This window comes from Ambystoma mexicanum, chromosome 3p (assembly GCF_040938575.1).
Source record: "Ambystoma mexicanum isolate Mex_15411 chromosome 3p, UKY_AmexF1_1, whole genome shotgun sequence".
Classification (NCBI taxonomy): Eukaryota; Metazoa; Chordata; class Amphibia; order Caudata; family Ambystomatidae; genus Ambystoma; species Ambystoma mexicanum.
The window spans coordinates 1077912417-1077936784 of record NC_090925.1 but is presented as its reverse complement, the minus strand read 5'-3'; positions in this window follow the sequence as shown (position 1 = coordinate 1077936784).

Below are 24368 nucleotides of genomic sequence, written 5' to 3'. Positions count from 1 at the left end.
CACAGATAATTGCCCAAATTGTACAGGACAGGTGACCAGAAACCTCGGTTTTGTTCTAGGGATAGACCAGAAGGTTTTCTCACTGCATTTAAGATCCCAATAATCAAAGTGGAACTCCTTAATGGTAAGTTCAATGTTTAGGCAGGGTGGCCAGCGGAACACCGATCCACCACTTACCCTGCAACAATTGAGAAGTGAGGAACTCGTTGCCACAGTCCTTGCCCTACTCAGGCGGGAGATGCCGGGATTGACACATTGGCAACTGATTGATTTAGGTTCGCCAAAAGTATGCAATGCAATGCCAGAGATTGGTGTGGCATAGGTGTGTCCAGGGAGTGGCCTGAGTTGGCCCATGCTACAGCTGGAATCTGATTGCACTCCCAAGGTCCCACCCCATTATCCAGACAAGTAAGAGTGGGAGAGAGAGAGAGAGAGAGAGAGAGAGAGAGAGAGAGAGAGAGAGCGTGCGCGCGCGCGCAGTGCCCCACTTGGGCCATCCCAGTCAAAAGGGTCTGAATACGCTGTTCTTTTGGCTGAAAAAGTCAAATCCATCAATAAGCTTCACTAATTCATGGCAACACTCGCGAGAGAGCAGAGAGACAATCAAATGCAGGTCAGGGTTGCATGTATGCACAACTGCAATGAGGTTTTCACACACACACTGTTACCGTCCGTGCAATATGCTGACACAGTGGCCCTCATTAGGACCCTGGCGGAGTGGGTTTCCGCCAGCGCTAATCGCGGCGGACCCGTCCGCCGTACTACGAGTTCCCTTAGCGCCATGGAGGTTTTCTCCGCCTGGTTTTACCGGGCGGAGAAAACCATGGCGCTAAGGGACCTCGTTGTTAATTACGCCGCCGTACTTTACGGCGGCGTAATTAACTCCTTCCCCACTCCCATTATACCCTATGGGGCAAGAATGGGAATGGGGAAGGGTAAAATGGGGATTGGGGATTTACCGCTCCGCCAAGGTCGGCATGGGGTGGTAAATCCGCCAACCCCCATGGCGCTATCGACGGCTTTCCGCCGTGCTTCGCGGTGCATTTAGCACCGCGAAATCCGCCAGGGTCGTAATGAGGGCCAGTATCCCCAGAAGTGTACCTGCTCCACGTGCCTGATCGGAATGATAAGGAGCGGGCTCACGTGGCTCAGAGAAAGCGGATACACAAGGGTAATAATGAGCTTAAACCTCCTCCAATCAATGGTGGCAAAAGAAGCAGGAAAGAAAACACAGGGCTCCACCCATCCCCCTCAACATTTAAAACCCGTTGTTGAATGTGTAAGAAGAAAGAAAGGGGGCCTAGAACGAGTCGAGAAGCTTCAGAGAAAACAGGCATTGGTCAGGACCTGCAAGTGACGTGACGGTGAATTGGAGAAGTGCACATGAAAGTCAAGAGTCAGGACTGCAATTCCTTTAGTAGATGGAACAGTAACAAGTGGAAGCAAGTGGTTCAAGAACAGGCATTGCGTGATGGCGCTGGCAATCAACGTGGGGCAATTTGGCTTAGGAAGAAGGATGTGAAGCAGCCTCCTCGAAACAAGGGGTGCATTGTGTGCTTATTGGGAAGGTACAGCTGAAGTAGAAATGGTAAGATTGCACATAGAGGTCCCACCTCACTCTCAAGGGTTCTACTCCCCCGCCAGCACCATAATAGCAGCTGCACACCTGGCTATCTATAATAAGGAAAGAGGTTGTGAACCAGCTGTTTTGTTCATGGGTTTCCAAGAAGAACGAGAAAGTTCACAAGGGGTGTAGAGGAGGGTGAGGCGGTGGGAGTTGGGGGGAGGGGCGGGCAGCACATTAAAGTTACATACAAAGTTCGGGTAATTCTATAGACAGTAAGGAATTTCCAAGGTACAAGCCAATAAAATCATCCAAGCACAGAGTGATAGAATACAACGAATACTGATAGACCGACGGTGTCAACCCACAGTGAGGGCTGAAAACTGTCTATTAGTAAACAATAATATAGTGTCTGGGAAAATGTTGCAACCTGTTTGGCCTCAACTCACTGGAGCCCCAATGGCCTGGGCCCTGCACATCATGTACATGTAATCTCTGCTGTGCATGCTTTCTCATCATCTGGGCAAACGTCCTGTTTATATCCTGACATGTATAACGCACAACCTGGATGGTACTTGCAATATTTAAGCTAACGGGCCTCAATGTACAACATATGGCCTGCATGTTATTGTGCCACATTGCCGACGCATCTCTAATCAGCTGTGCATGCATCTGCATTTTCTAAACTCATGTATTTTGCTTAGTTTGCATGTAATTGCACCTCACTGTTACCTACTCAATACACTAGCCTAAGCCACCTTACAACCTTGTGACCTGGCCCACTGCATCCTACCTGCACTGGCCTATTGATTAATAATTGAACCAGTCCACTGCATCACTACATTGATAAGTATTGGCCCAGCACGCCGATCACGATCTAGCTCCAGAAAGTACAATCAACTATTGCACCGCAAACATCCTAGACCATGGCATCACAGGGAACTAGCCTGCTGCCTTACTACCAGCCGGCGCTACGCCCACAGAATTAGCCTCTGGACTATGGTGTACTACACGCTAAACATGGCCTCTGTCCTCTCTCTCCTCAATGCAACCCCTCTACCAGACAACCAACTCCTACTGCACTCAGACTCATCGAAACAACCCTCCTACACATTCATTGAGCCCTCCAATGGCAACAAGTGTAAATCCCCCCCCTTTGAGTGCCCCCCCTTAGCCCCACTGAATCGATAAACCGCTTTGCAGCCCAGTGGAGGCAAGGAACCTCAGACTCAGCTCACGGATCCCACCGGGGAGGACTCCCCACTCGAGGACCCACCAACCATGCCTGCCACAGCCTCCTCCCACCAGCACACCTCCTCTCTCACCCTCCACGCCCAATGCTCCTGAAACTTCAAGTTCAGATAAACATCCCATCATTTGAGGTGTACTCATTCATGCCCGCTCCCTGGTCGTTCACGCCTTAGACTTTGCAGATCTAATTTTGAGCAATGACCTACACTTCCTGGCAATCACTGAGACTTGGCTGCATCAGGAGGCTGGCCCAGCACTCTCATTAGCTATCCTAGATGGCTACTCAATAATAAGGAAGGACAGAGAGAATAGCAATGGAGGTGGGGTAGCCTTCATCGCTATAACAGAGCCGGCCCCACTGCCAGGCCCACATCAATGGAGCTACTCTCAGTCAATCTCCCCCTCTCAGCAACCCAAACCATCCACATCCATCTCATCTATCATCCCCCAGGTCACATTTCTTCCTTCGAGGAAGGCATATCTGACCTACTGACCAATAACACCAAACCTAGCTCACAAATAATACTTCTTGGTGACTTTAACCTAGGTCTTTCTGACCCTAAAGACACCAGTGCCTCATCCATGGAAAACACCATTTCCCAACTTGGCTTTAACCATTGTGTGACCTCCATAACCCACAATAAAGGTAGAAACTTGGATTGGTTGGCAGACCTCAACTGCTCTACAACCATCCTTCAAAATTCTCCTACCGCATGGTCGGACCATCACTTCATCTCCTTTATCAACCAAGGGAAGGTACCAACCATCCCCACATCCCACACCGCTCCACAAGTCCTCAGCAGGAACAACCATAACCTAACGCTTCAAAACCTACGACCACTGATCCAGAACGTCCTTGACCCAACCATTTTTATGGACCTGGATACAACCAAGCTAGTGCACCTTTATAACAATGCTCTTGAGGCCGCTGTGAACAGCATCGCCCCATCAAACTAGCCAAAGCCAAACCAACGGCCCACCTCAACAAATGGTTTATGCCTGATCTCAAAATCATTTGAAATGCCAAAAGAGCAGCAGAAACCCTCTGGGGAAAATCATGCAACCCAATCAACAAGGCCCTCTTCACCGCCGCAGCCGCATCATACAAATCTGCCATCCGTAGTGCAAAAAAGGAAACTTATGACAACCGCATCCACAACACCAAATCCAAGACTAAAGAGATCTTTAGTATTCTCAGGGATCTAGAGTCCCCAGCACCACCTTCGGAAACCTGCACTAAAAATGCAATCTGGTGTGCTAACATTCAGAAAGCCCTTGCAGACAAAATTGCTCTACTCCAATCAAAAATTGAGCAAAAAAAGAGCAGCCTGGCCAAGAACTCCACCCCTCCCCCCACCACCATCCCACCCTTAATACCCTAGACTGGCCTCCTTTTTCCTTCTCGCGGCCTCGGCTAAAGAAGTGGAAAAAATCATCAAAAAGTCTCAAATCTTCCAAATGCCAAGGTGATCTCTGCCCAGCTACAGTAATTTAGGAAGGCGCAAAGGAGCTGGCCCCTTTCATCTCAGTGCTAATCAACTCCTCCTCCGAGACCAACACAACCTCAAGGAAACCTGGGTCATGCCCCTCTTAAAAAAAACCCAACCTAGATCCCAAAATAGTGGCCTACCTTCAGATCCAGAAACACCTGGAGGATCACAACTTACTAGGCCTTAGACAATCTGGCTTCAGGCCCATACATGGAACGGAAACAGCCCTCCTGGATCTCAAAATCCAAATGGATGAGGCTAAGGACAACAGTAAGCTTGCCAGGCTCCTGCTGTTAGACCTCTCGGCGGCTTTTGATCTTGTTGACCATCAAATCCTCACTGATTAGCTGTCTTGAGCAGCCGCCTTCTCCAGCAACACCTCTACCTGGATACAATCTTTCCTTTCTAACCGCACCACCAGGGTCTTTGCACCCTCTGCCTCTGAGGACCCGATTCCCATCCATTGTGGCATACCACACGGCTTGTGTGTTTCTCCAACGCTTTACAACATCTTAATCAAGCTCCTCTTTGACCGTCTTGACAACCTGGGTGTCACATACACCAACTATGCTGATGACACCCAGGTTCTCCTAACACTCTTAGGGTGCTATGAAGATGATTGTAAAAGAATGAACGAGATTTACCTGGAAATCCAGGCGTGGATGCCTTTGCCTCTATGACGAAAAAACTGAGCTCTTGATCGTCGTCTCCCAAACCCGCCTGAACAAAATAGACCTCTGCTATGACTCCATCAACATTGATGGAAACCCAATCAAAGTGGCCAAAGAGATCAGAACTTTGGGAGTTTACTTAGACTCCACACAGCCTCAAGAAGCAGGTGAACTCAACTGCATCTTCCACGGCCTACACTAACAAAATAATTAACGCCTGTAAGCAATTCATCTCGCCCAATAGCTGCATCACACTAGCCAGGGCTCTAGTGTTATCCAAGATCGACTACTGCAAAACTCTCTACCTAGGCACATCTGAAGGGAACCTCAACAAACTCCAGGTCCTTCAAAACAACACCTTAAGAGCAGCTTTAAGTATACCAAGATCCATGCACATCACTAGTTTCAGGCAGGACACCCACTGGCTCCCGGTACGGAACAGCATCACCCTTTGCACGCTTGTCATCACCCACAAATGCCTATCAAACACCGCCCCAAATACCTAGCTGATATATTCAACATACGCCAGCCCTCCAGACCAACTAGGACCATATACTCGCATTGTCTAGCCGTGCCGAGATTTCTACTGAAAAGAGCAGGGGGAGCGAGCTTCACAGTTCTAGCTGCCAAACAGTGTAATGCCCTTCCCCTCAGCCTCAGGACGAAACCCGCATTCTGAACCTTCAGAGCTAGCTAAGTTAAAAGCTGGCTCTTCGGGAAGCTCCCTGTTTGCTCAGTCCCTGGCCATGCCAGAATGACTCTGCCCTGTCCAATGTAACCCCGCTGGCCATGTTTTCAGGTCTCAACAGAAAACATTGTAGCAATGTCAAAAAACAGCTTAATTACTGTGGTTGCAAACAGTGAGTGCAATAGACAAGCCTCATTACGACCCTGGCGCTAAGTGACAAACGATGGCGGTAAATGCTTACCGCCATCGTTTTCCGCCAGGTCCGATCATGACTCCTGACCGTAAACTACGATGCCAATAGCGGCATCGTAGTTAACGCTGCCGCTAACTGCGCTAAGGGTGCGCGCACGCGACCGCCCACACCGTACTTAGCGCCATGGCGGAAAGGCACGCAAATGCCGACCCAAGCGGACATGCACCTAACGCCATCACCGAGGCCGCAAAGTACCTTACCGCCATGGTGCAAATAACGCCATCGCGAACCAACCGTAAAGGGCCAATTCAAGTGAATGCAGCTGCCACAGGTGCACAGAAACAGCACAGGTGAAGGCAATACAGACTCAGGGGAGTACAAAAAGAGCACACCCCACCCCTACCCACACCCAGTCACACTCCACAATGATGCCAATACGACTAGCAATGTTGGGGCTGGAGGACCTGATAGCAATGCATGTGCTACTACAACAGCAACAACAACAACAACAACAGGCAGCACAGAGGAGACGCAGGAGGAGAAGGAGGGCAAGGCAGGCCCAGCAAGCCCCACCAGCACAGCCAGTGCCACCACGCAGGCAGCCCCCAATCCCACGCATCAGAGCCAATCCAAACAACCTCACTGCTGAGCAGATCCACACCCTGTACCGTTTGGACCGGGACACCATCACCGCCATCGTAGACATGATACACGATGACATCGTCAGCATGATAGAAAGTCCAACCGCCATCCCCCCCCTACTGAAGGTAGTGGCTGTACTCCACTTCCTGGCCACAGGCACCTACCAGCACACAGTGGGGCACCTGCATGGCATTTCACAACCATTATTCTCACGAACACTCATCCAAGTGCTCGATGCCCTCCTCAAGCACACAGACGACCACATCTCATTACCACGGACTGCCCAGGAGATTGCAAACACCAAAGTGGGTTTCCATGCACTAGCCAGCATACCCGGTTGCATTGGTGCCATCGACTGCACCCATGTGGAATTGGTGGTTCCACGTGCCATGGAGGTACCGTACCGCAACCGGAAACAGTTCCACTCTATCAACGTGCAAATGGTCTGTGACTCCAACAAGATCATCACACATTGTTGTGCCCGATTCCCCGGATCAACCCATGATTCCATGATCCTGAGGAACTCCACAATACCACGCTACATGGAGCGACATGCAGGCCCAAGATCCTGGCTACTCGGTGAGTGCTATGTCATGGAAGTGGGCATGGGAATGACGTACCAGTGCATACTCCACCTGGCAGAAAGGGGGGGGGGGGATGATGCATACTCCACCTGGCAGGAAGGGGGGGGGGATGATGCATACTCCACCTGGCAGGAAGGGGGGGGGATGATGCATACTCCACCTGGCAGAAAGGGGGGGGGGGATGATGCATACTCCACCTGGCAGGAAGGGGGGGGGGGATGATGCATACTCCACCTGGCAGAAAGGGGGGGGGGGATGATGCATACTCCACCTGGCAGGAAGGGGGGGGGGTGATGCATACTCCACTGGCCTGTGAGTAACACAGAGAACGGATACAGAGGAAGGGCACTCACAATGCACAAAACCCCTCTGCATACATAGGGTGATGGCATGCAAAACAGGCCATGGCAGCAATGAGCATATACTGGTTGCATAGTGTGAATCAATTAGTGCATGTAGAAGTGAGCCAAGGTAACAGTTCCATGCCAGCCATGGTGGAACATCATGTTCCTGATCAGACAACATGACTGACACATACATTCTCGCCTACATACAGGTGATGCAGCCTACCCCCTGAAGAGGTGGCTCCTCACGCCAGTCCGGAACCCGCAGAACCAGCACGAGGAGGACTTCAACCGTGCACATACACGTACTCGTGTGGTCATAGAGCAGACATTCGGCCTCCTGAAGGCACGGTTCCGAAGCCTCAGCAGGTCTGGTGGGGCACTCCTGTATGGCCATGAGAAGGTGGCAAAGATCGTCATGGCATGTGTCATGCTGCACAATATGTGCGTCAGACGGAATGTGCCCCTGCCCCCTGACGCAGAACTGCAACCACCTGACGATGAGGATGAGGATGAGGAGGGTGCAGATGGGGCGCCACCACATGGAGGAGGCGATGTACAGGAGGGGCGTGCCATGCGCCAAAGTATCATCAACCACTGCTTCTAGCACACACGGCTGGTGTTCATCGCATGGAGACTGCACTTGGGGCACTGTGTGTCTCTGGGGCATGCACACTGTGGACTGTACACCAATAAAGCACACATACGCAATGAAAATGTCCACACATTTCCTTTTTTTGAAAGAAAAAAGTGTATTGGAACCATGAACTGTCGTGTCACACCCCCTCCCACCTCCCCCCTGCACACCCCAACACACCCCCTCCCACCTCCCCCCTCCCCCCTGCACACCCCAACACACCCCCTCCCACCTCCCACCTCCCCCCTGCACACCCCAACACACCCCCTCCCACCTCCCCCCTCCCCCCTCCCCCCTGCACACCCCAACACACCCCCTCCCACCTCCCCCCTCCCCCCTGCACACCCCAACACACCCCCTCCCACCTCCCACCTCCCCCCTGCACACCCCAACACACCCCAAGTAGCTGTCAACAGATGCCTGTGACAGTGTCCACAGGCCGTCACAAGCCCCCTCTCCCGGCACCCGGGGCACCCCTGGCTGTGGAGCGCAGGTTGCGTCCGGAACGGCGCACGGGGCTGCTCTGCGCAGAACTGGCAGTGGAGGATGTCCCTGGCTGCTCCTGTGCATGCACGTCCTGTCGTGTGTGGGTGAGGCCAATGACCGCACGACGCAAGGCCGCAAGTTCTGCACAGATGTCCCTGGACATGGCCTGCATGGCATCCCTCAGGGTGGCAGTGCTCTGCGCCACTTCCGCCCTTAGTGTCTCCGTGGCCTGTTCAATGCTAAACCTAGCCCCCACACATTCCGCTGCATGCTCATCCAGCATTGCGGACAGTTGATGCTGCCGTTGAGTGATGTCCTCGAGGGACGGCTGGCCGTGCTGGCCCATGGCCAGTGCAGGTGGAGTGATGGAGGGGCTGGTCCCCTCCTGTGGAGTGTGGACAGGGCATGGGGTGGAAGGCCACTCCTCTGCCTCAGTGTGCCCCTGTGTGTCGCCCTCATGGGGGCTGGCGTCTGAGAAACAGGGGGAATGTAGTTGGTCAGTGGGGTTTCTGACCTCCTGCTCCATGTCCGAGTCAGAACATGCAGCTGTTGCAGCTGTCTCCCCGATGTTGCTGCTGGCCGCTGACCCCCTGCCTTCAGTGGCAGGCAATGTCGGTGGAGGTGGAGCAGCAGCTGCTGGCCTGCTGCCAACAGGGGTGCTTGCCGGTGGGACCTCCGGTATGCCTGCAATGGGACCTGCTTGTCGTGGGGTCTGCCTCACTGCAGCTGAGGTTGAGGGTGCAGGGAGGTTGTTGGTGGACTTCGCCCTCTTCGACGCAGGGGTCTCCTGGTCCTCTGGGTGTGATTCTGTGCCTGTGGTGGAGCAAAGGTGGGAGGGCGTTATTGATGGGTCTACGGACTTTTGAATGACAATGGTTGACATTATTTTGGCCAGTGGATGAGGCAGATTTCAGGCAGTGCCATGCAGGTTGTCTCCTTTTGGTGTGGCATGTGGATGCAGGTATGCGGGTGCCAGCAGTGTATGCAGGGTGGTGCTCGCATGTGGCTATGGGCAGTATTGATTTGTGTTGCATTTACACTCTAGGGCAACCTTGTGCTACACATGATTGGACTGCTGTGACTATGGCATGTCTTGTATGAGGCACCTACCTTCATCGCCTGATGTCGGGGCTCCCCTTTCCATCCCTCCAACGCCTTCGATGGATTCCATGCCGATGGTGGCAGCACAGATCTCCTCCCACGGTTGGAGTTTCAGGGGGGATTCTGACCCTCCACCGGTTCCCTGGGCAAGGTTGCGGTTTGCCGAGATGACAGCTCTGACCCGTATGCGCAGGTCATCCCAGCGTTTCCGGCACTGCTGTGGGGTGCGGGGTACGGTCCCCACCGCGCTGACGCGCTCAGCCACCAGGGCCCAGATGGCCTTCTTCTTCCCGATTGCTGTCCGGCTCATTTCAGGGGAGAAAACAACACCTGCGTTGTCCTGCAGGGTCTCCGCTAGCATGCAGAGTTCCTCCCGGCTGAATCGCTCCTGGCGCTGGCGGTCACAGGCCTTTTTCACGCATTTCGGCATTTTCGGGAACTTGGGTGGGTGGGTGTTTTGTCGGGACAGGTGTCAGGGTTGGGTCTGGTGTTGTTTGGTAGGATGGCGATGGATTGTGTTTTTAAAGATGGCCGACGGGCTGCTTCCCGTTCCGGCGCGATGACGCTATTTCCGGTTTGGCCTTTTACGGCCACCGTAAATTACGGTGGCCGTAAATTACGCTGGCCGTAAATTACGGTGGCCGCTACTTACGCTGGCGGATGGGCACCTTGCTCGCTTAGCGATGGCGGTAGGGGCCTTTTCCGCCATGGCGTTATTTGCATTACCGCCATGGCGTAATGCTCGTGCGCGATGGGTCGTGATGTGGCGCTCTTTACGCCATCGTCCCACGGCGTAAACGCTCTTTACGCCATGGCGTTAATGACGGGCGCTTACCGCCAGGGTCGTAATGAGGCCCAAAAGTGGTGGGAAAATAATGTAATCAGTGAACAGGCAGACATCAGTGACAAATGCATTTCTACCCCAATTGGTCCTTCATCAGGGAAATGTCTTGATGAAAGAAGAAAATAAAATAAATATTGAGATAGAAAAAGCTTTACAAGAGTAGCAGATTGAAAATAGTCTAAACTGAGCCACACCTGGCCTGTGATATAGGTCGAAAAAACACCAGTCAACACTGGGCCATTCTATGATCTGAAAGACCAAAGAACACACATTCTCAAAAAAGCAGAAGAAAGTCCTTACAGGGGTACCAAAAATGGTATCTTCATCAAGACAGTACATAAACATCAGAGTGAAGAAAAGCTAAGTGAAAAATAGCATACCTGCTAAATAAGTCTGAAAAGCAGAAAGCTGCTTTAGTCTCAATCTGAGCTGCGTACATAGTTGGGCGGTAGAAGAAGAACACCCACACCCCTCTACTTTTTTATCACAGCCTATCAAATGAGAAAGGGTACAGAATCGGGTAGATGCCCTGCCAGTTGTTGGGAAGGGGACACAATCTTCCTGTACCCTCAAGCGCTTTAGAATAAGGCAAAGGCCATCATCATCTGTAATGTAAGAGACCAGGGGGTAAGGAGGTGCCCTTACAGGCATCTACACAATCATATTATTGTACATTTTTCAGGTGTAGGTTACATGCAGGAATAGCAGCCATCTTAGATCCTAGCAGCCATATTGTGGCACAAAGCTTAAACATGGCATAGGAGCCGGCACCCCAGGCCTAGACCGTGAACATGAGCAAAGGAATAGGTTGTATCCGAAAAACTGATGAGAAAGCTCAGAGCTACACAGATCCATGAAACCCTTCATTGTCCTAAAATGTTGCCAACCTTCGCGCCTGGTAAAAATGTTCCCTGCAAGGCCACAGGAGGAGGTCTGAGTGTCTGCTAACAGTGCGATCCTACGAGAAGGAGGGAACAGCCCTCCAACCCCCACTAGCCCTAAGCCTAAATTATAGCACCCACATGCTTTGGTTTTAGGACCCCTGAGTTCCACTGTATTAGATAAACCCTGACCACTGACCATAAACCTGTTTGCCCCCCCTCATTCAGTCAAAACATCCGTAAGCAGGGCTTTCCTGACTTCATTGCTAGGCCTTGTGATTTGTGCTGCAGGGTGCAGGGATGGATGAAATTATAGCCCGAAACAAGAGTGGGGGACCTTGGAGTGAAGTATGTGAGTTAGTATGACCTTGGCTTTGACCCTAGGTCCCTGTCTGTTCATACCAGGTGCACTGTCACATAGAGATAGATGTGTTTTTCTTAGTAGTATAATTGCCACTTGACCGTCTGGTAATTAATGACGGCTTCAACATCGCCCACATGGAGGAAGATGGCCTATCATCCCCTATGGACCAGGTGACCTATGTGTAGGGTGCCACCAACTAGCAGCGCGGGTTTCTACTGTGAGGATGTCACTGATGACCCTAGGTACCTTCTTAATGTGCTGCTAATGCAGATTTTGGAAGAATGTTCTGCGGCAGCAGAATTCTTTGTTGGCGCTTTTTCCTTTTGTATGGAAATAAAACATGTTATCCTTGCAAGAGGTGCCTCTGGGCCTTTTTCCCTAGTGGGTTGTATTTTTTCTGGTATGAGTGTCCAGGGGGCTTTCAGTGAGGGATAGTTCTGGCTGTGATAATGCAATGACTTTTGCAAGCGTTGCCCACTTTAAACATCAGTATAATGATACAATCGCGAGGTGGAACACCTTGAGTAGGTTGAAGGAGATCATAGATCCATAGCCAGGTTGGTGGACGAATGGAAAGGAGGCTGCCTGTGAGTTCTCATGCATAGTAAGTTTACCCAATGATCCATTTGCCCAAGACAATCACACAGGCGAATATCACCTATTATACCTAGCAATTTGGCATATTGCTGTTTCAAGATTTGATCCCCATTCTGGGTGACAAACTAGTGCCACCTGATGTTGTGTCTGTTCCATTCACCACCCACCTGTCATAGATCAGTACCTGAGCAATGTAAATGCTACCTAAAGTACGGCCGATGGAAGTGGAAATGTTGATAAAAGGTAGGCTCACAGGCTTCTCCTTCAGGAAGATCCACAATGCTTTGCTGAATTATATAAATACGCGTGCAATGCACTCTAGTTCTGCCAATTTATTTGAGTTTAGGGTGAGAATAATCAATTTATGTTACGGGAGAAAGCAACGTGTGGATAAACACAAAGGGGTAGATTTTCAAAATGTTTTTTTGGGGCAAACGATGAGACGTGCTATCAAATCTCATCATTTTTGCCAAATAAAAAAGAGCACATTCAGATGTCCCCTTCTACCCCCTTTGTGCCTATGAACAGCTGCTGTCCCACTTGCATTTCTATGTCTCAAGCAGGGATAGAAGTGTTTTTCTTTTTAGTTTGCCTTTCACAGTGATGAGCCCTTGAAATGTGCTCCCAGCACCCATGTTTGTTCTGGGAGCCTGTCATACATTAATGTCTGGAGCGCGCTGCTGATACTAACGCACGTAACAGGGCTCGCCAGCGCATTTGTGCTGCCTAACAGCCTCCAAGAAATGCACAGGTCCCTTTGTGGATGAGGTGACGTGTGCATTTCTACAATGCACATCCCCTGCACTTTATTCACTGGCGTTCATTTTTGAGAAGCTAACCCAAAGGGAAGAGTCTCAAAGGCTTTTGGGGCGCAGATGATGAGATGTACTACCGCTCATCATTTGCATCCAATATATCCTCAAAGGTCATTTGAATTTGTGCAGCATAGATACGCACATTCAAAGGTCCTCTTCTACCCCCTGCATATTTTCGCAAATCAAGGGGCTTTTCTGAGCATTTTAAAGCAAATCCAATATCCAAACAACAAGATGGTCTTTAAAATGTGCATAAAACAAAGACATTCCTGTGCACCTCTTCGGAATTAGAGCAGGGGATGCACATTGCATGACAGGGTCCATCCTGACCTTTCTATGCATTTGTTTTAGGTGTATTAGCAGCGGTCTGATCCACTGCTTCCATCTGCGTCCATCTGTTTCCATCTGAACCACTGATTCGGTCTGAACCACTTGCGTTCCATCCCTCCAAAGCAGGCACAGTACTGCATTTATTTTTTTCACCGTGACGGTTCCTTTAGTCGCGCGTCACTGTGACATGTACTGGGAGCATGTCATACATTAGTGTTGGGAGCATTTGTAAGGGGGCTGATCAGCGCATCTTTTGCACCGCTGCACAGCCCCAAATAAATGGCACAGGTCCCTTTGTGGATAAGGTGATGTACACATTTCTGCTATGAACTTAAATGAAAAATAGCTCATCCTCTGCACTTTTTTTCATTCTTGTTTATTTTTCTGCTTCTGCCCCCAAGTCGTTAACTCCCTCATGCTCGTCCAGGCAGACTTTATTATTAATTCAATAAGGACACTGCGTATATGGTGGTGATTAGTAAGATATTAGGTAGTACTTAGCCAGGGCAACACCAAGCTAAATATGCAACTTAATTTGTTATGTTATTTTATCGTGAGATTTACTTTAAATTAAAACTTTGCACACATAAAAGAATCCGCTTTAAAAAGAAATAATCATTTTACAATAAAATACTCATAAAATCACATTAAGAAAATCTAATACAGCAATTATTATTGGAATTCAAAATACGTACCTAGAACCAAGCAGATGATACTGCATTTTTTCATGCACACATCTACCAAATATTTCTGTTCGAAGTACCATTAACCAGAGCATTCTGTACAAAGATATGTCAATGTTTCAATGTTTCAACATTCATATTACAGTACCAACACAGTTGACTAGCTATACATTACACTATATGCTATATGCTCGAGCTCCAAATACATCTCCTGTTGTTATAAGCTTAATTTTATTCTCAAGACAGAATTCCTAAATTCTCTTGAGGGATGCTTAATCAGATAAGGTGCTAGTACATTATACATTTTTATGGACAAATTAAAAATGATCATTAAAACAGCCATCATTTAATAAAAGTCCCTTTTTTAAATCCAGGTATTTCTAGACAGCTTTTGTTTTGTTTTCCTTGGGGCAGAGCACAATTTGGCCACAGGAAAATGTATTCTGCTCAGTAACTCCTCGCATTTATTTTTCCAGATCGTCAACATATTGCTAGCTTTATGCATCAGCTCTGTGGAGAAATTAAAATACAACGGTACATTTGTAACCTTCCAATCCACATGAGCTTATAGCGATATCATACCCATCTCATGTTTAATACCAGCCAATGGGAAGGACAGGGTCAACACAAGCACTTTCTGCCAAATCAATTTGGACCAATCGACCTCTTTATCTTGTGTTTCTGCCCCAAAAATTAACTGAGAGACCCATTTTTGATTATAAATTCGAAGTGCAGGTAAAATAGAAAATCAGTCAAATTTAAAATCAAATTGATGCAGTTGATTAGCTGCTGCTAAAAACAATTAACTAAAACGTTCATTCAATGATTATCTCTTGCTTCTGGCATAAATATAGTTCCCTAAATGTTTGAAATGGTTAACCACTTCCAAGTCATGATACCATATGCTCCATTTGAAAAATGTTCCTCTTCGATTTTCCTTAGTTTAATATTAGAATCTTTGATTTAACCATGTTCAAATGTAAGTCCAAGTTCAACAAATATACATTTAGACACACAAAAGACATTTGTAATCCTATTGGTGTCAAATCACAAATAATCACATCAACTGCGTAATTTAAATAATGAATCTTCCTTCAACCAATACTCAGAGGGGTAGACTGCAGCTTCTCCAAGCTCTGCACATATCACAGATTTAGACACTAAAAAAGAAAGGTGCCAGGACGCATCCCTGGAATAGGTCGCAGTTAGTGTTAATCCACTGTGTACAGCCCCCTGGCTGTTTATCCCAGTTTTGATTTCTGCATCATCATGTAAAGGAGTCAAAATACTGACCAGTGCGGTCGAGCATCCATAGCACAGCATTTTTTCAGATAATTTTCCTGATTAACACAATCAAAAGCTTTGGAAATGTCTGAAAAAGCCAGATAGGTTGACACTCCATGAATGTCATGATCCCAGTCAGTGGACATAATCTTCATTCAGGCTTTCAGGCTTGACAGGGAACATTACGAAAACAAGCAGGTCAAAGGTGGGTGTTAGCCTGGCACACATGGCATTTACATCATTCTCAGCATACACTTCCATAAACTTTTGTGATGTTTTACAGTAAATCCCATACACTCAACATGGCCGCCGCAACATTCATTCATAAGTTGCAGCACGTTCTATTCATATTGCAGAGGGAGCTATTTCAGCCATGCCTCCGCTGCAACGCGCGATTCGCGTATGATTCGCTGACAGTGAGTAACGCTACCGGAGCTTCTCCCCACAGAACCTGTAAAAGGAGATAATAGAGACATTAGCTTTATAGCAATTTACAGAGTTCAATAGTTAATAGAAAAGACTTACCTGACCAAGGTTATCCCCAAAGCGACCATCTTCCGTCAGAAGTTTTACTCTCAGCCACAGCACCTTCTGTCAGCAGTCTCCGTTCGTTGTCGCAGCATCTTCCATCAGAAGTTTCATTCACCGCAGCAGCATCTTCAGTGAGCAGTTTTCGTTCGTAATCGTAGCATCTTCAGTCAGAGGTTTATTCCGCAGCCACCACATCTTCTGAAGGTATTTTTCCTCAGCTTTCCGAAAACCTGCAGACAAAACAAGAGGTATTTTTACTAACAATAAACAAACTTAATAGTTAAAAGAAGAAGACGTTTAATAAGCATTATGTAGGTTCTTCAAGTTTTCACCTCACAGTGATTTCCGCGCTCATCGCTGGCAGCTGCGGTTAATCCGTATAGGAGAACTCACGTTTAAAAAAAGTTTTCTCATTCTGGGTAAATCCGCAGCCCTTCTCAGCCATAAGCCCTTTCCTAAATTCCGAGAACCTGCAAAAGAAAGAGAAAAAGAGCATGTTATTAGAAAGCGAGATCTCTCCAACGTAGGAATCTATTCAAGCCCTAAATGATTACAGTATTTTCACCAGCTACTTACCCCAAGACTCATTCTTAAAAGTAAAGATATTTTTTGACAAGAAGCTATAGAGTACACCAGCTACCCAAGTTACCATTGTTTCTTCACATCAAAAGCAGGATTGAGAGCTCCACAAAAAATAAGCACAGGTGAGAAGGGAGGGATTAAAGGAGCACACATGTCATGTAGTAGTATTTTAGTTAATAGATGTTATAGTGTTATATTGTTGTTATCTTTGTTTAGACAGAAAGAGAATCCAAAAGGTGTCAAGTACCCGGTCCACAGGTTGAGAAGACATTAAGCTCCCAAGGAGTCCAGGTAAGCTTTACTACGAACCCTCAAGTGCTTATGCAGTAGATTAACTATAAAACGTTTTAGGGCCATTCCTACACATTTCTTAAAACCAGACTGCTACAGATCAAGACAGCCAGAATTACCTGCCCAACACTGTAATTCTATAAGGTGTGTATTTGCAAAAATCGTATTTGAATAATCTAAAAGGGAAATTGATCTATAATTAATTGGCTGAAATCTATCTGCTCCCTTAAATACTTAAACCAACACTGCTGTTTTCCAAGAGCTCGGATGACTTGGGTTTTTAAAATGTATTCAAATAAAACCTGCAAAATCTTGGACCACAGATTTACATCGGATTTCAGAGTCAAATTAGACAATCCATCTGGACCCGGTGTGTTAGGCTTCATACTTCGTCTTATCAAACCAGAAATTTGACCTATGTCCAGTCGGATTTCATGTACCCAATTTAAGTCATTTTGAGCAACATATCACATCCACCTTCACTTCCATGTATAGTTTAGTAACATGTATACAAGTGTCTTCACTGAAAGGGTGCACTTAAAGGTAAGAGTCAATATCAGATGGCTTTATAAACTGCCAACCAAGAGTTTGCATCTCTTCGAAGAATGCAAGCCAAACATGTTTCCAAGTCTCTAATAGACATCAACAGGTGTGGCCCTTTAACCAGTTTTTAAAGCTATTTTTCAAATTGAGTATGGCTATTACTGGCAGTGGTTTAAGTTTCTGAAACAACTTCAAATTCCCACGCAGTTTATGCTCCGGTTCCTGTACACATTTATCAAAAGAGTGAACATGCACACGGCCACCAACCCCTTGTTTTAAACGTCTCCCCGTTGCTATCCCGCTCAAAAGATAGCAGGCCCAAGCACAGTCCCAAGTGACCCTGATTTCTAGGGCAAAGAGCCCACACAATTGCAGCGAGGACGCATGGATGCGATTCCATGTTGGGGATTAGAAGTGGATGAATCATTCTTTATACTTTTTGCAATTAGCTGCATACCGAGCTTAGTGACTGCTAGTAAGAATAGGAGGGTAATTCATTATAAGCACCTGTATTGAATAGCACGTGGTCCTAACAAAGTACTGATCATTTTCAGACCGGCACATTTAGGAGCACCACGCAATGGTAGAGCACCTATCTACATAACAGATATCACGCAAAAAGCCTGAATAGGTAAGTTGGGATGCAGCAATTGTGTCTAGTGATAATGACTGATAATGTGCAGCCATTTAAAAGTGGTCAGAGGATAGCAGGATTTTTAATATACATTGTTACATCCACTATAGATTTCAAGCCTCTACATGGTGCCTGAAGTCTTGTAGATCAATGCCCAGCTGGGAGTAAAATATATGTGGAACAAGTAAGTGGTTCCACAAGTTGATACTGCACACTAGCAGAGAGAATGTGCAACTTTAAAATGTTTGCATGTGCACCAGATTAATAGCATACTGGTACTTAGACTGTGATCTACATATCTGTATAGGGGCAGATCGAGATTGCATACTCCATCACCCAGAGGCGCTAGAGTAGACAACAAGTACCGAAGCAGGCACTGGTAAAGTTCTTAGTAGTTCCAACATCTAGACTAGAGTAGTTTGTAACCCATGTTTCACATGATTTGTCGACAGAAAGTCACAGACAGTGATAAGCAAGATACATGACGTTGTGCCGTTGTGCAGGGCTTATTGAGAGGGCCTATCAATTCAAGCACTATACTAAATTAGGCTGTCTTGTTATTATGAAGCAATTTTGAGGGGTAATGAGTACCCCTAGTTTGTATAGGTAAACGTGTTTAATCCACTCCTGTTGCTACAGGCTACATACTGAAGATTTTACTGCTCCTAGCAGCATAGAGGTTGAAGAACTTGCCACGAGTAGAGGCAAGTTGGGTTAATTTTTCACCCTAGTACACTAAAAAGTACAGAAGTGTTTTGAAGGTTCACAAGCCCCTGAAAAAGTTATATAGAGTTATTCTAATCGCAAAGGAACGAAAGGCGTTGAGCATATGATGGGTAGATAGATCTACAAGAGGATCTATAGAATAATTGTACATTTTGAAAAATTGGTAATTGTGGTTCACAGTTGCTAGTATCCAACACGGTGTCACTTTAGCACCTTGCACTTTATATTGGTTTTATCAGATGCGTTTTAAATGTTCTGACGTATATTATGTTGTCTTGATTTTATGTAACTATGCCTTCATGCAAAACCGAAGGGTGGAAATGCCTTTTTATTGACTGATTATTACATTTTCTATTGAAATTATTTTCTAAGAGTAATATAATTGGTTAACTCTTCCCATACCAGCAGTACAGGTAGGTTTCAAGTTGAGTGGTGTCTTAGTCACAAGGGATAACCTGCTTGCTGCTATTACAAAGACCCTGGAATCTCCCATAGTTTGATAAAATGTACATTAGTGACAATTGAGTAAGCGGTCGATGCTAACAAGAGACGTCTTGAAAGCCTCACCATTCCACAGCAGGAGCGATTCCCGTCGAATACATCCAGGTGAGCCAGGGCTTGTTTTCATGGTGAGTCATTGAAGTGCCTGGGAGCAAAATACCTCTTCCCCCTGGCGCCATCAGCCTGTAATGTTATGGGTTGGAAATGTCACTAGGACACCAGTTCCCGAGGAAGGTTGCTAAAAGGTTAAAAGAGTTTATTCATGTACATGGATTTCAACATTGCAGCAAAAGTAGCAGGATAACTATGTGTTTCTGTTCCTGTCAAACACAGGTTGCCATCTGCATTGGGCAGGCCAGCAATGCAATGAAGGTGCAGGCGCACACAGAAGCTAGTGTGGGCAGCAAGACTATCACTCTGTATGCAATGGTCTCTGTGATTCATGTAGTGCCAGACAGATTTTAAGGACGGGGAAAGTTAAAATCTTACGAAAACATACGTAAATAAAATAAGCAAACATACATCCCAGGAAGAGCACAGCCATTGTTTGGAAGCATTCACAGGCAGCGTCTTCCAAAAAATACATCATCTGGTGTGGACCGGTTCACCAACCCCAAAGTGACAAGAAAATGAATCGCCCAAGCGAGAGCTTTACAGTGCCACGGTTCTGAACTATATGGACAGGCTGGCAATTGGGTGACTCTTTTTTTGCAACATTTCAGTTCACTTTATAAAGCTGCAGCTTTCAAAATGGCTGCTGTTTCTTTTGTTCTATGTGACGTTAGTACTATGCATCATAGCTACAGTTATGGTGTGGCAGGTGAATGCGTTCCTGATAAGGTCTCTCTTAAGAACATTATATAGGAAGTCACAACTGGAACCGTGTCATGTTAAGGGGTGGGAGCAAAGGTATGGTGAAAGATGGATCATGGCCATAATGGAGAACATATTCATGTTTACATGTGGCCGCAGTTTTTGACTGCATTCTTGCAGCAAGCCGAACTGACACCGTTTCCTTCGTTCTGGTCTCATTCGGATTCATGGAAAAGGCACCCTGAGGAGAACCGTTAGAGTGTATTTGAGAATATCCTCCTGCACGCACACGACGCTGCTTTCACAGCATTAGTAATCAATTATTGGCACTGGTTAGGAAATTAGGCCTGTAGCACATGTACTGCGCAATCTGTTCTCATGTTTTCGCTGACATGAGTAAGCGGGTGGTGGCCCTAAGGTTACAAGGCGCTAGTTAGTCAGGGGCGTCGTTAGTAGTTCTGATGCGCCGTTAGTTTTCTCAGGTGCGTTGGTCCACCACTTTTGGATTGCTGCCCCCACACCCTCCAGTACTTAGCTTTGCTTTGCAAGGGGCCCGTATGTAATTCGGTGGAGCTTAGCCCCTTGCATGTCTCCAGTGTGCCAAAGCATGCTCTAAACGCTGCAGTAATTAGCTTGCCTGGGGCGAGGGTCCGGTTAGGTGAGCTGGTAGGGCATGGCCTAATGTGTGTGCTCTGAGATGCAGAGCTCTTCAAAACACAACTTGTCTGTCTGGCAGTTCGAGTGCAAGCCCCCTGCTGGGCTGTGTGACGTTGCTTGATAAAAATGGCCACTGGGTTTTAGTGTTGTCACCTGGTGTACCTGGGTAAGGTAGTTTTGGGCTCCTGTTAGTGTTTCTCACTACAAAGAGTGCAAAGCAGCACTTTGCAGGGCCTGAATGGTGCTGTACCTGTTGTTGCCTGAAAAATTGCTAATGTCACATGTCCATGCCTGTCACCATTATGCTTTTGCTTCTGGTTTTGTGCGGTCTCTGCCTTATTCCTGACAGTACTCCCACTCCTACAGAAGGGCTGTGGCTACAGTTTGTCATGGTAGTTCGAATGGAAGGTGGGCAGCAGCTATGGAGCATGGATGTTCTGTGCCAGCTCCCAGGTTTTATCTTCGACCCATATCCCATCCATTCAACCATGTCCCATTGGCATCGCAAAACTTACATGGCCCTAACTCAGTGGAGTAACTTTGCTGAAAATGTTGGGGGGGACATGACAACTGAAAGAGAGGGGTGGGGTGAAGGGAAGGTGGATGGTGGCTCTGAGGGATCGTTACGGGCAAATAGTTAAAAAAAATGTGGTTGAATGGTAGATTTGACCAAATTCGGTCACCACCATTAGTTCAAAGCTGAAGATACCAAACATGAAGAGCAGTGGTTGCAGGGGTGGCCCCCGCAGCCCATGTTCGGTATTTTTGGCTTTGGCGGTTGCAGGGGTGGCCTTAGCTGTTTTATGAACTGTGCGTTTCTATTGTCTGTCATATCCGTAACAGTATGTCGGGCCCCAAGGAGGTAGTGGCACCATTCCTCTAATGCCGCCTTCATGGCTAGCAATTCACGGTCTGCAATTCTGTAGTTTACCTCTGCCAGTAAGAACTTACGTGAGTAATATGCAACTGGATGGAACAGTCCTGCTTGTGTGTCTCTTTGCGCTGACACGGCTCCAGGCATTCGTTTCTACCAAAAAAGGCTGTGCTAGATCAGGGGGCCTCATTACGAGTATGGAGGCATCCATGGTGCTACTAGCACCATGGCTGCCTCCATACTGGGCTCCAATACCGGGTTCCTGCAATGGGAAATAACCAGGTCATTCCAACATTGGAGGACCCGGTAATTCCTCCTTGAAGGAACCATTCCCCATTCCCATTTAAGCCCCCATAGGGCTCAATGGGAATGGGGAGGGAGCTAATAACGGGCATGTTTATAACGGCCCGTTATTAGCTCCCTGTTCCCTTCGCGGGACCCAGAAAGGACGTCTGGTTTTACCAGACGTCTGTTCCGGGTCCCGCAGAGGGAACCTCATAATAGGCGCTCCTGTAATGAAGGGTGCCAGTCCCGTACTTGCACCCTTCATTACGGGACCGCAAGGGTCATAATGAGGCCCAGGGTGTCGTAAGACCTCAGCTGTGGTCAATGCCTTTTTTAGTCAACAGAAACTGGAATTTGCTTCTGCATTCTAGCAAAGGGACTGCCCTTTCTTAATTAATAGGTTAATCAGGGTGATTATCATAGAGCAACCTTTAATACTTTGCTGGTCAAAGTTGGCAAAGCCTAAGAAGGACTGGATCTCCTTTACCATAGTCGGTTTTACCGTAGTCGGTGGGGGCCAATCTAAGATGGCTTGAACTTTTCTCTGATCCATTTGTACCCCAGATGGTGTAAAAAAGAACCCCAAGAATTCTACTGCTGTGCAATGGAATTCACATTTTTCTAATTTTGCATATAGCTTGTGTTCCCATAACTTCTGTAGAACCACCCTTGTTTGGGTTCTTGTTTGTTTCATGAGTAGAAAAGGGTGTCATCTATATAGGCAACAGCAAACACGTCTAGAAAGTACAGCATGACCTCATCTGGGAAGTGTTGGAAGGTGGCAAGTTCTTTACACAGTCTCAATGGCATGAGTTGGTATTCATAGAGGCTGAACTTAGTTTGAAAGGCTGTCTTCCGTTCATCTCCTACACGCACCCGCACCTGTTGGTAAGCCCATTGAGGTCCAGCTTGGTGTAAATGGAAGCATGGCGTACATGATCTAAAAGGACTGATAAAAGCAGTAATGGGTATCTGTTCTTATTCATAATATGGTTAAGCCCATGCTAATCAATGCATGTCATGAGCTCCCTGATGAAGAATAATGGTGAGAAGACTGGAGAATTGGAATGCTGTATGAACCCAAACCATAAATTAGAGTTCACATATTGCCACAGGTGTTCTGTCTCAGTCTCCGTTAAGGCATATATGCGACTACAGAGCAGAACCGCACCAGGTTCTAGATCATTGTAGCAATTCACCTTGCTGATGCAGCAGCAAGGTTTTGGCAGCTTGTTTATTAAAGACATCCCAGATGTCTTAATATTTTGAGGGTAAGGCACCTTCTGTACTACTCTTTCAATGGACCTGCGGATTCCTGTTTGCTGGGTCACTTCTCTGGTACCCCTGCATATACTGGTTTTGACAATGTCCTGAGGCAAACATAACTGCCCCTTTGGGCCAATCTACCACTGGATTGTGCCGTTTGAGCAGGGCAAGCCCAATATGAGGCCAAATTGAGTGCAGCTATCAGGTCGTGCATACTCTTTTCATGGAGCGTATCACTGCACCACAGAACGACTTCCCGCATTCTCTGGGTAATGGGCCATGACGTTAAGGGTGTTCCATCTATGGCTCTGGCCACCTAGACTCTTGCCTTTTGGTGAACTAGTATCTCGATTTTAGTGGCACAACTGACATCAATGAAATTACCATTGTTCCTTACTCTAGTAGCAAGGAAAACTTAACCGTTTGTCGGCAGAAACAAAACTGACCTAATACAATGATATGTGGCACATAGCTGGCCAACCCCAAAACTGGGGCCTCACCAAACATGCTCGGCTGAGTGACCCCTACAACTACCGAGCGTGTGCGTTTCCCTGAGCCTTGGGTTTCATGGGACATTCTTGCACGAAATGCCCAGACTTGCCGCAGTACTTACAAAGACTGTCCTGCTGTCTCCTCTCCTTCTCCTCCTTGGTGGTGGGCCCTCTAACTGTCCCTATCTGCATTAGCTTGACATCCCCAGCAGACTTCTCTGTCACTGGCTGTGGTAGGCAGTATTGGTCTAACCTGGCTATGGGTGGTCTATTGTCCCACCACTTTCTGCCATTTCATGTTTCTGCCCGACGATGGTCCAGACGCAAGGCCAGATCTATCATAGCAGAGCAGACGGTAGGTTGGGGTCTATTTGAGCTATTAAGTCCTTCAGCTCAACCCGAATCCCTTGATAGAAGAGGGCTAACCTCTTTTTTCTGGGCCAATCGGTCTCAGCCACCAGTCGGTTGAACTGACTAAAGTATGTCACCAGTTCTCTGCTACCTTGCTTTAGGGATAGAAATTCCCTATCCTTAACTCTGGACGCTGCTTGAGTTAAATATATTTCCATACTCATCTAGGAACATGGGCCAGTCATCCAGCATCCCATCTTCCTTCTGGACTAGCAGAGTGGCCCATTCAACTGCATCACCACTGAGATGCAAGATTACAAACGCTGTCCGGGCTGGGGTAAAATAAAAGTCGGCTGGCTTGGTGAGAAAATGTA